At 41.9% G+C, this 18737-nt stretch overlaps 1 protein-coding gene across 3 annotated transcripts in view; it reads right to left on the bottom strand.

Annotated features, from left to right (window-relative positions):
- The window catches only part of LOC141048077 (5-hydroxytryptamine receptor 2A-like), a 1077348-nt gene that overhangs the window by 415494 nt on the left and 643117 nt on the right, over window positions 1-18737 (bottom strand). Inside the window, exon 4 of one of the 3 annotated variants that reach the window (XM_073543452.1) lies at window positions 5973-6113. The exons of the other annotated variants lie outside the window; for them this stretch is intronic. The gene's annotated coding sequence lies outside the window, so the exon portion shown is untranslated. The remainder of the gene's footprint in view (window positions 1-5972; window positions 6114-18737) is intronic. 3 annotated transcript variants of the gene reach the window in all.

Below are 18737 nucleotides of genomic sequence, written 5' to 3'. Positions count from 1 at the left end.
CATCCTGAGATTCTGTCAGTTGCTTGATCTGTTTATGATCAACATTGCATGCAGCAGCCACCACAGCCTCCCAGACACTGTTTGGAGAGGTGTAATGTTTTCACTCCTTGTAGATCTCACATTTTATGAGGGATCACTGGTTCTCTATGGGGTTCAGATTAGGTGAACAAGGGGGCCATATCATTATTTTTTCTTCTTTTAGACCTTTACTGGCCAGCCACGCTGTGGAGTATTTGGATGCATGTGATGGAGCATTGTCCTGCATGAAAATCATGTTTTTCTTGAACGATACTGATTTCTTCCTGTACCACTGCTTGAAGAAGGTGTTTTCTAGAAACTGGCAGTAGGTCTGGGAGTTGAGCTTCACTCCATCCTCAACCCGAAAAGGTCCCACAAGTTCATCTTTGATGATACCAGCTCATACCAGTACCCCACATCCACATAGCTGGCGTCTGAGTTGGAGTGGAGCTCTCTGCCCTTTACTGATCCAGCCTCGGGCCCATTCATCTGGCCCATCAAGAGTCACTCTCATTTCATCAGTCCATAAAACCTTAGAAAAATCAGTCTTAAGATATTTCTTGGCCCAGTCTTGACGTTTTATCTTATGTTTCTTGTTCAAAGGTGGTCATTTTTCAGCTTTCCTTACCTTGGCCATGTCCCTGAGTATGGCACACCTTGTGCTTTTTGATACTCCAGTAACGTTGCAGCTCTGAAATATGGCAAAACTGGTGGCAAATGGAATCTTGGCAGCTTGACGCTTGATTTTCCTCAATTCATGGGCAGTTATTTTGCGCCTTTTTTATCAACACACTTCTTGCGACCCTTTTGACTATTTGCCATGAAACGCTTCATTGTTCGGTGATTACACTTCAAAAGTTTGGCAATTTCAAGACTGCTGCATGCCTCTGCAAGACATCTCTCAATTTTTGACTTTTCAGAGTCTGTCAAATCTTTCTTCAGAACCATTTTGCCAAAGGAAAGGAAGTTTCTTAATAATTAAGCACACCTTATATAGGGTGTTGATGTCATTATACCACACCCCTCCTCATTACAGAGATGCAAATCACCTGATTTACATAATTAGCAGTTGGCTTTCAAACCTATACAGCTTGCAGTAGGACAACATGTATAGAAAGGATGATGTGATCAAAATACTCATTTGCCTAATAATTCTGCACACAGTGTATTTTTGCATGACTTTATTCTGAGAGCTATAACTTTTTTATTTTTCTGGTGATGGAGCTATATGACAGCTTGTTTTTTATGGGACAAGATGACGCTTTCAGTGGTACCATGTTTATTTATATCCGTCTTTTTGATCGTGTGTTATTCAACTTTTTGTTCGGCAGTATGACAATAAAACATTGTTTTTTTGCCTTGTTTTTTTAATGGTGTTCACTAAAGGGGTTATCTAGCAGGACAGTTTTGGAGGCTGGGTCATTATGTATGTGGTGATACTAAATATGTGTACTTTTATTGTTTAGATTTTTTTACTCAAATATTGATTTAATAATAAAATATAATAAAAAATAAATATTTATTATAATAGTTTTCAAATATTTTTACAATTATTTAAATTTTTTTTGCTTTTATTCTACATTTTACACTATGGGACACTCATTTTGTACAGGCTGATCATTTATATGGCATGCAGATCTGCATGCCATATAAGCTATCAGCGCTGCAGGGATTTGTCACTAACCTCAGAGACTTCCTGACATGCACTGCGCATGACAGGAAGTCTCTGAGCTCTGGTAACCCGGATGTCGTCATGATGACAATGGATTACCATGGGAAATATCAGGATCGCGCATCATGCTATGGGGTCTCCGAACCAAAGGAAGAGGGGCTGTCACAGCTGACAGCCCCTCTGCCGGCTCCCGGAACGCTGCGATCATGTTTGATCGCAATGTGCCAGGGGATAAAGTGCCGGGAGCGGTCCGTGACCACTCCTGGCACTTAGTGCCGGGTGTCAGTTGTGAGAATCAGCTGACACTCGGCCGCGATCAGCCACACTCCCCCGTGAGTGCAGCTCATCGCGTATGATGTACTATTCTGTCCATGGGCATTAAGTCCCAAGGCACATGGACAAAATAGTACGTCTAAGTTCAGAAAGGGGATAAAGAAGATTAATGTTTTCAAGATGTTATCTTGAATTAATAAAAACAAATAAATAAGTAATTCTCGTTTTTGGGGTATCCCCTTGTATATATTATAATTGGAGTAAATATTTTAGTATATCAGGAAATACTTTGAATATTATTCTTAAAACAAACCATATCATGTTTTATTGCTTCATATATATAGTCAGTAAGATTCACCCATTTTGCAGACAAAAATGTTACAAAATATATAGCAATAAATGGGATATTTCAGTAGACACTGCCATCAATGCAATAGATTTTATATAAAGAAAAAAAGAACCTAATATATTGTTTAGGCTGTAGAATTCATTGCTGGTAATAAATTGACAGTATGTGAGTTTGCAAGCTTGCACAACTAGCATATGTCTTTTAGAGTAGGTAATACGTATTCCAGTCACAGACTTTCTTAGAAGTTCATTTAATATCAGCAGAAGAGTTGAAGCCAAGGACAGGTGGATCTCATATCGCCAACTCCTTCAGGACAATTTAGAAGTTTTTATAAGCTTTGATGAAACAAGTCTAATCCTGAAGTAAAGAAGAAAAACTCGGGAGAGCAAAAATATATTATGCACATGCTCTTAAATATGTCTTCAAGGACGGTTTTGTAGCTTGTTCTACAGATAGATTTGCGGTTAAGAAGCATTTAAGTTTATATTTCAATCATTTATATCTAGATAACAAAGTAAAAGATATTTTAACATTTGGCATTACAACATAAAAAATGTGAAGACCAGGGGCAACGGCTTTGAGTTCAGCATTCTCTTGCACCTACAAAATGTTATAGTCAGTGTCACATCTGCTGATCACCAAGAAATGGAAACCTAATGTGCATGGAAGGCTGAAAAACTGTGCTTTGGTATGGGGTGAGATTCAAAATCACATTTTAAGCTATAGAACTTAGAAAGAGTTACCACTTCACCTCAAGGGTGACTATCTGGAAAATGGCATTTAGTCCTATATTCATCAAGACCAGCAATTGTGATGAAAGGTTTCAATGGAGTCACACACTTCTGACTCCTGAAGAAGTTCACACTGCACACCTCTTTATGAATCAGGAGAGTCTGATTCAGTGGCGTGCACCTCCATGCACCTCTCAACAAATCTTACTTCATGCAGTGACTAGACTAAGATTGCAGGAATATGGAATGCCACAGCTCATCAATGAATTATGCAAACTGTGACTTCACGTTCCTGTTCTGCCTCAGTTCCACACATTTTGGTGGAGCTTGGGGAAATTGTGTAAAAAAAACGCCAACACTCAGAACATTTTTGTGCAACACCAATATTGCTTTGATGAGCCTATATCTACCCTTAACAATGGAGTAAAAGATAAATACCTACAAAAAGATGGTATACAGCCCAAATATAGGACATAAATAATTGTTTATGATAGAAAAATACAAGTTGATGGTTTACAAAGTCGTGGAATCACATAGAGGGTGACTTATATAGCAAAAGGATTTAATTAGTACAACATGTATTGAATGGTAAATAGTAACTATGGGGAAAAAGCAAGCATGATAAAGTAATATAGCAATGGGTTATCATACAGTGCAAATCATCAAAATCTGAGAAAAGACAAATGTATCAAGAAGAGACATCCTCATAAATGTAGATAAAGGTACAAATAAAATATCAGTGCAACTTATCCATATGCATTCCTCCTCCTGGAATGTTGCTAGTCCAAACACACGTTTCGTGCAACCCTTCATCAAGAGATGGCGTCAAACCAGGAATAGGGTATTCTTTGAGAATTATCTACAAAAAGGATGACTTATCCTGGTGGTCTTAAGGCCCCGTCACACATAGCGACTCACCAGCAATCTCAACTATGATATCAACGTGTCAGGATCGCTGGTGAGTCGCTACATGATCGCTGGTGAGCTGTCAAACAGACAGCTTCACCAGCAATCAGCACCAGCGACGCTGAGCATGCGGCGCTGCTGTGTACTTTAGTTACCAGCGCGCTGATGCAGGGAGCTGGTAACTAAGATACACATCGGGTTTTTAAGGGACATGCGTCCCTTAGAAACCCGATGTGTACCTTAGTTACCAGCTCCCTGCATCAGCGCGCTGGTAACTAAGGTACACATTGGGTTTCTAAGTGACGCACGTCCCTTAGATACCCGATGTGTACGTTAGCTACCAGCTGATCGCTGGTCTCCCGCCTGTCACACGCAGCGATGCGTGCTGACCAGCGGGAGACCAGCGATCAAAGAAATGTCCAGGGCTTTCCAAGAGCGATCAGCGATACCTGCAGGGGGGCTGGTCGCTGATCGCTGTCACACACAGTGATATCGCTGGTGAGATTGCTGTTGCGTCACAAAACTTGTGACTCAGCAGTGAGATCGCTATGTGTGACAGGGCCCTTAGAATCCAAGTCTTCCCCTCGTTTCCCACTGAAGACTAGAGCTGAGCGAATTTGTTGGAATTCGGTTCCGAGTACGATCGGAATCAAATATTGTTTTTGCAATATTCGTCGAACACAGTCGAACGTCATTAGAGTGAAAGGGAGTAGAAATTACCGAATATGTTCGGAATTGATCATAAGACATACATTTGGCACAGATAATGTTCGAATATGGCTCGAATATGTCAAAATCAGATTCGGGGACAAAATCCAAACAAATTTGCTAATCTCTACTGAAGACGGATAATTTACTTGGTAAGACATTTGCAATAATAGTGCTTTTAAATTTATGAAGCTTTAAATTGATCTTAACAAGTATTATTACAAAGTTTGAGCAAATAAAATAGATAACCATTGGCTCAGCTTAACAAAATAGTCAAATTTGCAGATTGTCACCCTCATTAATCATATCCACTCATTCTTAAAGGAGCTGACCACTTTCTCTTGTTAATGCAGCTTTCCTCACAAACTGACCAGCACTTCTATCCATACAATGGTTACTGGTGGAGGAGGCGCATGCGACCAGATCTGTCCATTGGCCTCCTACAATTATAAATTACCTTACATAGGAAAGCTATTAATCTATTGGAGGAGGTTGATGGAGAGGACTGATCACCTATTCTTTCTCCTGCAGCCATTGCATAGAGAAAAGTACTGTGCAGTTTGTAAGGAAAGCTGCACTAAGAAGATAAAGTGGTCAACCCTGTTCAGGATGTACATTCCTAGAACGCCCCTCTTATATTCCTCTCCAAGATATGTTATGCACATCTATTGCTTGTCAGCTGGAGATTCATCTCGTGCTCAATTATCTGAATCTCTGTAGCACCACCAAAATATCCTACCCTTGCTGAAGAAGAAACATCTCAAGTGCCAGCAATAACTCTGAAGTGCCACAGCTCCACCTGACATATTTTGCATTGCATAAAATTTGATTATATTGTACTTCCCGCTCTACTACGCTTTCCGCTTTTGGGAATATTTTCATGCAATTTATAATTTCTTATTCATTTTCCCAGGTGGTATGCAGCTTTTGTCAGTTTACAGCTTGCACAACTCATTCCTCAATGTGTTTGGAGTGAAAGGAAAAATTGCTACGGTTTCTTTAGAGTAACATTTGCATTGTACAATGTAAAACAAGCTATGTTTATGGCCATTGATCTTTGAAGAACTGTTAACAACAGAGTCTTCGTTTTGTGAAAATTGAATTTTACTTTTTTACTAGTCACCAAACCACTCCTTGAGGGATGTAAAATTTCTTACTAGACAAGAATTTGCAGAGATTCTAATTTGGCAAATTAAGCAAATGTAGCATAGAAAATCGATTTGTATCAAAAATGATTCAATGCAAATTGAATGCTCCTTATTATGCTCTAGGTTGCTTCCACACTCAAAAACCTAATAAAAAAATAGATGCTCACCTGTCCATTAGACCCAGCCTCCCTCAGTCCAGTCCTACCTCTTCTTTCTGCATTCATATGCAACTTGTTGAGACTGCTTCACTCTTGGCAGCTGCTTCGAGGGTGGCTCACAAGGCCAACAGAGGTATAGTCTGCCCTCAGCTGGCAAGAAAACAAGTGAGTAGTAAGATATGTACTTTTTTTTTAATCTTTTACCAGCCCTATACGGTTCAGAAAAATAATCGTCAACTGGCCAAATACAAAATTTTTAAAGAAATCAATCCTACTTGTATAAATTAGCTTGTCTTTATTTCTTTCACAATGCACTTCTGTTATAATGACACTATCTAGAGATGAGCAAATCGATTTGAGGAAAATCAAAATCACCTAGAATTTAATTTAAAACATTTTGATTCATCAGGATCTAAATTTTTTGCGATCCAGTTTGAGTGAATCCTTTTTCTAACTGATATTATGTTGTACTATATAAGACTGGAAAGGGATTAAACAATCTTATACTCATCTCTCTTCGACTTCATTGTACCTCTCCTGTTACTGTCATTTCTCAGATTGGCTCTTCTATCTTCTTAATTCCATATTCTATCTTTCTTCTGGCTGAGCCTTCTATACATTAGGGTCCGCACTGTCACATGGGGCACAATGCACGTAAGTGAATTGCATCATGTGAATGCATTCAGCGCATGACTATAAAATGCAGTGCGCATCACCTTCCTGGAAGGAAAATAGAAGAAAGGAGAAAGAAGATAAACGCAGTAAAGATACTGGGAAGGGGGAAGCTAAGGAGTAGAGTTGAGTAAATTTGTTCGGAATTGGTCTCTGAATCTGATTTTGCCATATTCGGGCCATATTTGAACCCTATTCGTGATGAATTTATGTTTTATGATTGGTTCCGAACATATTCAGTAATTTCTGCTCCCATTGACTCAAATAATGTTCGGTTGTGTTCGATGAATATTGCAAAAACAATATTTGCTGCCTATCATATTCGGAACCAAATCCGTACAAATTTGCTCATCTCTATTGAGGAGAAATAAGTATAATGTTTTTTAACCCCTTCCCAGTCGCTTGAATTTGCATTCAATTTATTTGGTGCCAAACAGGTTCACACTCTGAATTTAAGTGAATCTGCCCAAATCCTAAATCAGGAGATTTGTTCTATTCTAACATTCTAATTTTTTTAAGATGTTTTACCATTCCAGTCATTTATTAGTTGAAACACGGTGTAATTACTTTTATAAATCCAAGTATAATGGCTGGATAATCCTTCTTCAAAGTTTCCCTGCTGCACATTAATGGGATTATGTCAGCCTAAAATGACTGTTCAAATCAAACACAGACACTTGGTACACCCTGGCTGAGAATTTCAATTTGCCTTCCCACCTACTTGTTTTCCACAAATATGTAAGAAAAAAAAGCTCACGTCACCATTTTCCGAGATTCGTAGCATCTCAATTTTTCGAGATCTGTGCCTGGGTGAAGAATTTTTATTTTTGCAGCTGCCAAAAAAAACATAATTTTGGCCTTTCGATTTTTTTCTTATTATGCCATTTACCAATCAGATTAATTTACTTTACATATTGATAGATCGGAGATTTCTGAACATAGCTTTACTAAATATATGTATTTTTTAATTGTTTTATTTGTAATAGGGCAAATTTGGGGTGATTTGAACTTTTGTGTTTTTTTATTTTTTCATATTTTTAAAAACTTTTTTTTACTTTTTACTATCTTCAATAATTCCCTTAGGAGACTTGAAGTTGCAATCATTCTGTTGCTTGTACTACACACAGCAGGGCTTTAGCAGTGCTATCTGTAGCATAATTCATGATCTCCTATGAACACCGGCCATGTGCCAGCATTCAAGGGATATTTACAATGACAGGCACAGGTCTGTCCTTCTGCAACCCCCTGGCTGTCATGACATCCCATTAACACCCCGCGATCACTTGACAGGTGTGCGGATGGGCGGGACATGTTACGCAGTTCTGGCCAGGGCGTGTTAAATGACGCTGTTAAATGATGATGTTGACAGTGGTATTAAAGTTGTTAACAGCCTATGGTGGATTGCGGATCTCCCTCGGCTTTTAGAGGCACATGACAACTGATCAGATCAGATGTTATGTGCAGGGAAAGTTCAGTGATGTACCTATACAACGTTACTGTTCATGAAGGGGTTAAGATAAGCATCAAGCTGAAATGCTCATTTTAATATCAGAGTTGCTGTACATAGTCATTCTGATGTAAATTTTACAAGTGAGCTCATCCGATGTAAGTCATCTATTTAGTAACATATGTTGCTTGTATTGTGAAATCTGGTGACAGACCCACTTGCTTATGAAAGAACAATGATTGAAGAAAGGCTGGAAAAAAGAAGAGCGCAACAGGGTCTTTCTCTGGTAACAAAGAAGGTAGTACTTAGGGAATTTGCTTACCTGGTGAAGTTGTGTGACCACAATAACTTGAAAATGTTTGATTATTTCTGCTACAGACCCGCAAGATAATCCAGAATGAATGAATAAAAAGGAGTGTGGAGTTTTCTGTGCTACTGGGAATGCCATTATTAAGACCAGAGATTGTCTGTGGATGATGCCAGGAAACCAGAAAAAATTTACAGCACTTAAATTTCTCCTGCTTTCCAGGCTCCATCCATCGACAATCTCTGGTCTTAATACTGGTATTACGGCAGAGCAGTTAAAAACCCACTCTTTTTTATTCATTTATCCAATGAAATAACTATGTCCAAGGTTGCTTTCACATTGAATTTAGGCATTTGTTCAGTGGCTCACGTCATGGCTTGTGTCCAAAGGGTTTCGGAAATATGTGCCAACAGGGCCTTGGACTTTAATAGTGCTGACAAAGCTAATGTAAGCTTTGCTGTGCATCATTTTTGGTCGCATAAGCCTATTGGAGGCAGTTAACCAAATGAAGGCTACTATCACTGAATGTCTGCCTCTAGTAGTTATATACACCCATAAATGATGCACGGCAGAGCATGCGTTTTCTCTGCTGGCATCATTATAGTCTATGGATCCTTTGGCGCATACGTCCAAAACTGTGTGGAGGGTTCGGACTTAAGCCCCGACATAAGCCAGTGAACTGGTGCTGAAACGCAATGTAAAAGCCCACTTACCTCCTGTCTTTGTAAGTTATTGAGAACACTCTTTCTGCAAGACATATAAGAATACTAAACTCTGAAATGCCTTTATAAATGAGCTGAACTCTCAAATATCAGTACTATTTTTAGGTTTCAAATTGGAAAAAAATAGAAAGTATATAGCAGAAACAGCCGGAATTCAGGTCAGGAAACAATGCAATCAATGCACAAAACATTGTAGTCCCTTGGTTCCTGAATTAGCTATTACAATTCTCAGTCCGTAATAACCTTAAAGAAAAGCCTTTTCTCTGTAAACTGATATATCATGGTCCTGTAAGTTTAGATTTATATTTAAATTTTCATGTAGTGTTTGTTCGCAGTTTATTTGTTGCTTTTGTTTGGTGGATGCACTTGGAAAATCTCTTGGCATGCATGACAAATGTATTGTGATGATGAATGCAATTTTATGCCATCATACTTTTTGTGTGATCCTTGTATTGAAAAGATTTTTGAACTATGCTCCGAAATGAAAAATTATGGTGACTTATACTGTCTAAACATATTCCTAAAAGTCACTGTTTTGGAATAAGTCACAGCTGTAACAACCTACAAATGCATTAAGTGTGGGTGTGAATATTTTCCCAGTGTAGAGAATATGTGGACAAAATGTAAGCATAAAGAAAATTACAACATAATAGATGTTTCTGTGCTGGAATACTATTCTAACAATATAGTTTGCCATACTGTATATTTATCAATTATATTTCGACCAGGCTAATAAAATACAATTATAGTGTTGAGACAAAAATACAGTTTTTTTTCACTTTAGCTAAGATAAAGTAGCAGCTAGGTTTTTATTTATTGATATAGTATATCACATCTAGACTAAGGTGAAGAATAGAGATGAGCGACTTTGCCTTTTTTAGGGTCGAGTCGGGTTTCATGAAACCGGACTTTCGCAAAAGTCGGGTCGAACGAAATCGGCCGACTATAGGGAAAAGTCGGAGGCCGACTGAAACACGAAACCCAATGCAAGTCAATGGGGAAGCAAAGTCAGCAGGGAGTGGAGGACAGGAAACACACCTACAGTGCCCATTTCAGTGCCAAAAACATCAATTCTTATTACTGAAGCTTGTCAACCTTAATTTACTTCATAATAATAGTTACACAATGAAAACTGGGGGTTATTTGGCTAAAGTTGTGGGGGGGTAGGGTTGGCTCCAGGTTTTCGTGTGCCCTGGGCCAAAGAGTGTCAGTGCGCCCCTTTAACACATACCACAACTCATGATGCTCCGATACGGCACAGAAATATAGGTATAGTACAATGACAAATACTTCACTGCTTACATGACATGACTGATCTATTTTAAATTGTACAATAGCTCAAAAAAAGGACAGTATATTACTCGATACAGTATTACGGCCACCACATTGTGCAACATACAGAATAATGAGCCCCATATATTTCTCCATACAGAATAATTGGCAACATATAATGTTCCATACAGTATATGATGAGCTCCACATAATGCTACAGTATATGATGGTCTCCATGGACGATACTCCAGTGTGTTATGGGCCCAAATAATGCTCCATATATAAAGGGCTCCATTTCTAATGCTCCAGTATATAATGGGCCCCGTAAATGCTGCTCCAGTGTCTGATGTCCCCCATTTGGAATGCTCCAGTATATGATGGGCCTCATGGATGATGCTCCAGTGTATGATGAGCCCTAATAATGCTCCATATATAATGGGCTCCATTTCTAATTCTCCAGTGTATAATGGGCCCCGTAAATGCTGCTCCAGTGTCTGATGTCCCCCATTTGGAATGCTCCAGTATATGATGGGCCTCATGGATGATGCTCCAGTGTATGAAGGGCCCTAATAATGCTCCATATATAATTGGCTCCATTTCTAATTCTCCAGTGTATAATGGGCCCCGTAAATGCTGCTCCAGTGTCTGAGGTCCCCAATCTGGAATGCTCCAGTATATGATGGGCCTCATGGATGATGCTCCAGTGTATGATGGGCCCTAATTATGCTCCATATATAACGGGCCCCATTTCTATTGGATTGGCATGAGAGGAGACATTGAAAAATGGTGGCAGGAATGTCACACATCTGTGACTATCACAACTGTGAAAGGTGATCATAAAGCACCACTGCATCCACTTGTAAGTTGACATCCATTACAAATAGTTGCCATTGATCATCTGAAGGTAGAGGCCAGCAGGACAGGCCATAGCTACATCTTAACCATCATCGATCAATACACCAAATTTCTAGTGGCCATCCCTTTGAAGGATTTAACTGGCCAGACTGCACAGCGGTGGAGCAGGGAGAGGTAAGTAAGTAAGTAAGTTCAGAGCAATGGCACTTGCCCGGGTGCGCCAGGTGGTGACCCCAGCCCTTGGCGGGGTGGGCAGCCCAGTTAGGGAGGTTTAAAAAATGGCATATGTTGATGTGTAGGCTGGACATTCAGCTGCTGCAAATAGTGGAATTGGGCAAGTCCGAGGAAGGACAAAAGCGAGGCAGTATTCTGGCAACCTATGTGTCATCAGGGGAAGATGGGACAAAATCCTTTGAAACCCATGCATGGTTCATTTTAATGAAGGTTAGATCATCAACATTTTGGGTCGACAGACGGGTCTTTTTTTCTGTCAGGTTTGATCCAACAGCACTGAAGACTCTTTCAGATAACACACTAGCAGCAGGGCAAGCGAGCTCCTGTAAGGCATATTGTGCCAATTCAGGCCAGGCATCCAGTTTAGAGGCCCAATAGTCAAAGGGGAATGACCTGTGAGGGAGAACATCGATATGGGAGGAGAAGTAGTTTGTAACCATAGTTGACAACTGCTGTCTCCTGTCACTTGTAATCGATGCAGTATTAGCAGTCGTGTGAGCGGTACTTGAGAAATCATTCCACAACATGGTCATTAAACCCCCGTCTCCAACGCCATTTCGGCTGTGTGCACCACGAACACCTTTTCCATTGTGCCCACTACAACTCGTGGGAGAACCAGCACCGCTGCTGTGTGTTAGGAAAGCCTCAAACAAATGGTTTACCAGAGTTGCTTGTTTGTTAGCCAATATTATCTATAGGTTCTCCTGTGGCATGATGTTGTGTAATTTGCCTTTTTAGCGTGGATCGAGGATGCTGGCCATCATTTTGGCAATGCGGGGGTCCCTTTTTAGGATTTGCAAGGCATAATCGCACATGTGGGCCTTGTTCTAGGTATCAATAATGCACTGCCACTGCTTGGTGGAGGAGCACTTTCTGGTAGATCCACATCCCTACAGTCACGCACAAACACAGTACCTGACCTTGGAACGCCAACATTTTCTCTTGCCCCCTGAGAAGCATTCTCCTGCCCAAAATAATCATCCCCCTCATCCTCCTCCTCTTCCTCTTCTTCCTCCACCTCATCCAGGACAGTTCCCTGACCAGACAATGGCTGACTGTTAGCAAGGCTTCTCTCCTCCTCCTCCTCCTCCTGTTCCTCCTCTGCTGCAGAAGACAGATCCTTAATGTGCGTCAAACTTTGCATGAGCAGATGTCTAAGTGGAATGCTCATGCTTATGATGGCGTCATCTGTGCTTACCAGCCGTGTGCATTCCTCAAAACACTGAAGGACTTTACACAGGTCTTTCAGCTTTGACCACTGCACACCTGACAATTCCATTTCTTCCCTCAAACTGCCTGCCTGTGTATCCTCCCACAAATGCATTACAGCCTGCCTCTGTTCGCACAGCCTCTCAACCATGTGCAACCTTGTTGCAATGTCTATGATTAGGTGGTACTTGGGGAGGTGGAGCAATCACTGCAGCTTCTGCATAAGAGTGGAGTGGACGTTTGAGATACAGATGTGCGAGCACAGTCTTCGCAACTTATGGAGCAGGGATGTTAACTCTGGATAATTATTAAGGAAGCACTGCATCACCAGGTTCAAAGTGTGAACCAGGCAAGGTATGTGTGTGAGTTTTGCACGGGCTATGGCTGCCACAAAATTACTGCCGTTATCACTGACTACCTTGCCTGGCTCAAGATGTAGACTGCCCAGCCATGACTCAGTTTGTCGCTGCAAGTAGTCAGCCAGTACCTCCATGGTGTATCTGTTGTCGCCCAAAGACATCATCTTTAATACAGCCTGCTGACGCTTACCACTAGCTGTTCGATAGTGGGACACCTTGTGTGCAGCACTGCCAGCTGCGGATGGAGTGCTCGTGTATCTGCGCTCTGTGGATGAGTTTTCACTTATGGAGGAGGAGGGTCGAAAGCCTACAGCCAACTGTTTCCTATATCGTGGGCTAGGCAGCACTGTTCCACCGCCGCTGTCCCCTGTGGACCCTGCATCTACCACATTAACCCAGTGCGCAGTGATGGATGCATAACGGCCCTGGCCATGCCTACTGGACCATGCATCTGTTGTGAGGTGCACCTTTCCACTCACTGATTGCTTGAGTGCATGGACAATGTGGTCTTTCACATGCAGGTGGAGGGCTGGGATGGCTTTTCGAGAAAAGAAGTGCCGACTGGGTAGGTCATAGCGTGGGACTGCGTAGGCCATGAGCTCGCGGAAAGCTTCGCTTTGAACCAAACGGTAAGGCATCATCTCTAATGAGATTAGTTTGGCAATGTGCTTGCTGGTTTCGAACAGTCAGAAGAGGAGGCAATAGAGGTGGTGGCTGTTTCGGCAATGTACGCCAAAACCTGTTCCTGATGCTCTGGCTTTCAAAGTGTTTTTCCTACTCCAAGAAAAGGTAACCTTACAGGCATTCTTGGGCCAGACGAAGACGCAAGCTCAACACCTCCTGCCTTAGCTGCTATTGTGCTTTTGCCAGAAACAGCCGATGCACCACCACCATCAGTAACATCTGAGCCCCCCTGCCCATGCCGGTGGCCTCTTCCACCATACTTCCTCATGTTTGGGAAAATGTACCAAAAATACCAGCAGAGAGATGGTACTGTATGAGGAGCGTCCAGCTGTGTAAGGTGTATTAAAAAAATAAATCTACGTATATATTTTGTTAGTCACTGACGCTCTCCCAGTGTGTATTTGACCGTAATCCAACAAGCAGATATACGGAACTGTATCAGAAGTATACAGCTGTATATGTTTTTTGTGTAACTAACAATCTCCGTATATGTACGTATGGATAGAGTTGAGCGATACCGTCCGATACTTCAAAGTATCGTATCGGATGGTATCGGCTGATCTTTAAAAAAAGTATCGGTATCGCCGATTCCGATACCGGAAGTCCCATTCAAGTCTATGGGACTTCCGGTATCGGAATAAGAAAAACCCTTTCCTGCCCTTGTACAGCCTCTCTGGGGTCTGTACGGGCCTTTCGGGGGGCTGTGCCGGCCTGCCAGGGGGTCTGTGCAGGCTCCGGTGGTCTGTGCCGGCCTGCCGGGGGGCTGTGCAGGCTCCGGTGGGCTGTGCCGGCCTGCCGGGGGGCTGTGCCGGCCTGCCGGGGGGCTGTGCAGGCTCCGGGGGGCTGTGCCGGCCTGCCGGGGGGCTGTGCCGGCCTGCCGGGGGGCTGTGCAGGCTCCGGGGGGCTGTGCCGGCCTGCCGGGGGGCTGTGCCAGCCTGCCGGTGGTCTGTGCAGGCTTCGGGGGTCTGTGCAGGCATCGTCCGATGGGACTACAAGTCCCATCGGGCGATGCCTGCTACCATGACAGTGATTGACACATTAGCCAATGATGGGACAGTAGTAGTCCCATCATCCGGCTAATGTGTTAAATGTAAAAAAAAAAAAAAAAAAATTACATGCTACATACATACAACATGCATACTACATACATGCTACATTCATACTACATACTACATACATGCTACATTCATACTACATAAATACTACATGCAACATACATACTACATATATACTACATACATACTACATATATACTACATGCATGCTACATACATACTACATGCTACATACTACATACATACTACATGCATGCTACATACATACTACATGCTACATACATACTACATATATACTACATGCATGCTACATACATACTGCATGCTACATACATACTACATATATACTACATGCATGCTACATACATACTACATACATACCACATACATACTACATGCATGCTACATGCTACATACATACTACATATATACTACATGCATGCTACATACATACTACATATATACTACATGCATGCTACATACATACTGCATGCTACATGCATGCTACATACATACTACATACATACCACATATATACTACATACATACAATACATTCATACAATACATACATAGACATACAGTACATATAACATAGAGTAACATACTTACCAATACTTGTCACATTGTTCCCCGAAGCCATTGTCGTCTACGGAATAAATATTAACATAACAAACCACAAAAATACTCACCCACGATCCGAAGCAGTCCACGAGTGTGTCCCACGACGATCTTGGGTAGAGAACTGCAGCATCAGATGATGCTGCCGTTCTCTACGGGCTGCAGGAATCCAATGACGGAAGGTAGGTATCCTTCCGCACTGTATTCCTCCGCCACTTAAAAAAAAAAAAGTCCCTAGTCTCACTTTATGCCATTGCTGTGTGGGAATTTCCCACGCAGCAATGGCATAAAGTGAGACTAGGGACTTTTTTTTTTTTAAGTGGCGGAGGAATACAGTGCGGAAGGATACCTACCTTCCGTCATTGGATTCCTGCAGCCCGTAGAGAACGGCAGCATCATCTGATGCTGCAGTTCTCTACCCAAGATCGTCGTGGGACACACTCGTGGACTGCTTCGGATCGTGGGTGAGTATTTTTGTTGTTTGTTATGTTAATATTTATTCCGTAGACGACAATGGCTTCGGGGAACAATGTGACAAGTATTGGTAAGTATGTTACTCTATGTTATATGTACTGTATGTCTATGTATGTATTGTATGAATGTATTGTATGTATGTAGTATATATGTGGTATGTATGTAGTATGTATGTAGCATGCAGTATGTATGTAGCATGCATGTAGTATATATGTAGTATGTATGTAGCATGCATGTAGTATATATGTAGTATGTATGTAGCATGTATGTATGTGGTATGTATGTAGCATGTAGTATGTATGTGGTATGTATGTAGCATGTAGTATGTATGTAGCATGCATGTAGTATATATGTAGTATGTATGTATGTATGTAGCATGTAGTATGTATGTAGCATGCATGTAGTATGTAGCATGCATGTAGTATATATGTAGTATGTATGTAGCATGCATGTAGTATATATGTAGTATGTATGTAGCATGTATGTATGTGGTATGTATGTAGCATGTAGTATGTATGTAGCATGCATGTAGTATATATGTAGTATGTATGTATGTATGTAGCATGTAGTATGTATGTAGCATGTAGTATGTATGTAGCATGCATGTAGTATGTATGTAGCATGCATGTAGTATGTATGTAGCATGCATGTAGTATGTATGTAGTATGTATGTAGTATGTATGTGGTATGTATGTAGCATGTAGTATGTATGTAGCATGCATGTAGTATGTATGTAGCATGCATGTAGTATGTATGTAGCATGCATGTAGCATGCATGTAGCATGTATGTAGTATGTATGTAGTATGTATGTAGTATGTAGCATGTATGTAGTATGTATGTGGTATGTATGTAGCATGTAGTATGTATGTAGCATGCATGTAGTATATATGTAGTATGTAGTATGTATGTGGTATGTATGTAGCATGCAGTATGTATGTAGCATGTATGTAGTATGTATGTAGTATATATGTAGTATGTATGTAGCATGTAGTATGTATGTAGCATGCATGTAGTATGTATGTAGTATGTATGTAGCATGCAGTATGTATGTAGCATGCAGTATGTATGTAGCATGCATGTAGTATGTATGTAGTATTTTTTTTTAACATTTAACACATTAGCCGGATGATGGGACTACTACTGTCCCATCATTGGCTAATGTGTCAATCACTGTCATGGTAGCAGGCATCGCCCGATGGGACTTGTAGTCCCATCGGACGATGCCTGCACAGACCCCCGAAGCCTGCACAGACCACCGGCAGGCCGGCACAGCCCCCCGGAGCCTGCACAGACCACCGGCAGGCCGGCACAGCCCCCCGGCAGGCCGGCACAGCCCCCCGGAGCCTGCACAGCCCCCCGGCAGGCCGGCACAGCCCCCCGGCAGGCCGGCACAGACCCCCACAGGGTGCACAGACCACCGGCAGGCCGGCACAGCCCCCCGGCAGGCCGGTACAGACCCCGGGCAGTCCACACAGCCCCCCCGGCAGGCCGGCACAGCCCCCCGGCAGGCCGGCAGAGACCCCCGGAAGGCCCGAAATGACGGCGCATCATGATACGCACACACCGCGCATCATGATGACGTCAGTCTGTCAATCAACTTTGAACTTCCGATTCCGATGCCGAATTCCGATATTGAAAAAATATCGGAAGTCGGTATCGGAATTCCGATACAGCAAGTATCGGCCGATACCCGATACTTGCGGTATCGGAATGCTCAACACTACTTATGGAGTTTCACACACACGCTGACTCTGTATAGATGTGACTGTAAAGCGAACGGCAGATATACAATACTGTTTGAGAATCAGACAGCTCTATATGGTTTGGTTTTCCAGAGTCACACACAGATAGCTTGTATTTGTCCGTGATACCATTCGGTACAAGGTAGTGTGTGAGGAGCGTACACCGCTATATGGTGTCTGTATGGACAGCTCTATAAGGTGTAGGTAAGGAAACATGGAAAATCTCCTCGGTTTGTTTTTCCAGAGTCACACACAGATAGCTTGTATTTGTCCGTGATACCAGTTGGTACATGGTAGTGTGTGAGGAGCGTACACCGCTATATGGTGTCTTTATGGAAAATTGTCAATCTCTGTCTCTTTTTATAAGGAGTGACACAAGCTGTCTCTGTATAATTTTGACCGAAATCAAACAGCAGATATCCGAAACTGTTTGAAAAGCGGACAGCTCTATAAGGTCTAGGTCTGGAAAAATGGAAAATCTCAGTTTGTTTTTCCAGAGTCACACACAGATAGCTTGTATTTGTCCGTGATACCAGCCGGTACACGGTAGTGTGTGAGGAGCGTACACTGCTATACTGTGTTTGTATGGAAAATTGTCAATCTCCGTCTGTTTTTATACGGAGTGACACAAGCTGTCTCTGTATATTATCGTCCATAATCAAACAGCAGATATACGAAACTGTTTGAAAAGCGGACAGCTCTATAAGATGTAGGTCTGGAAAAAAGGAAAATCTCCTCGGTTTGTTTTTCCAGAGTCACACACAGATAGCTTGTATTTGTCCGTGATACCAGCCAGTACACGGTAGTGTGTGAGGAGCGTACACTGCTATACGGTGTGTGAAAAAATGAACACTCAGTAACTCACCAGAACAAAATTATAAAAGTTGGAGTGCTTTGAAAAAAGCATTTTAAACAGCAGTGTGCACACAGCAATGCAGCTATCAGGTAGCCTTATAAGGCGGCCTAATCACCACCAGTGCAGCTGCACACAACAAAAATCTTCCCCTTTCTCTCCCTTATTCAGAATCAGCAGCAGCACCTTTCCCTAGTCTAACATCGGCAGAAGTAAGATGGCGGTCGGCGGTCACAGCCTTTTATAGCCATTTTGACACCACACAAAG

Source organism: Dendrobates tinctorius, unplaced genomic scaffold, assembly GCF_039654945.1.
Source record: "Dendrobates tinctorius isolate UK_male_01 unplaced genomic scaffold, ASM3965494v1 ptg000133l, whole genome shotgun sequence".
Taxonomy (NCBI): domain Eukaryota; kingdom Metazoa; phylum Chordata; class Amphibia; order Anura; family Dendrobatidae; genus Dendrobates; species Dendrobates tinctorius.
The sequence above is the reverse complement of the archived record's forward strand: the minus strand, read 5'-3'. Positions and strand labels throughout refer to the sequence as shown.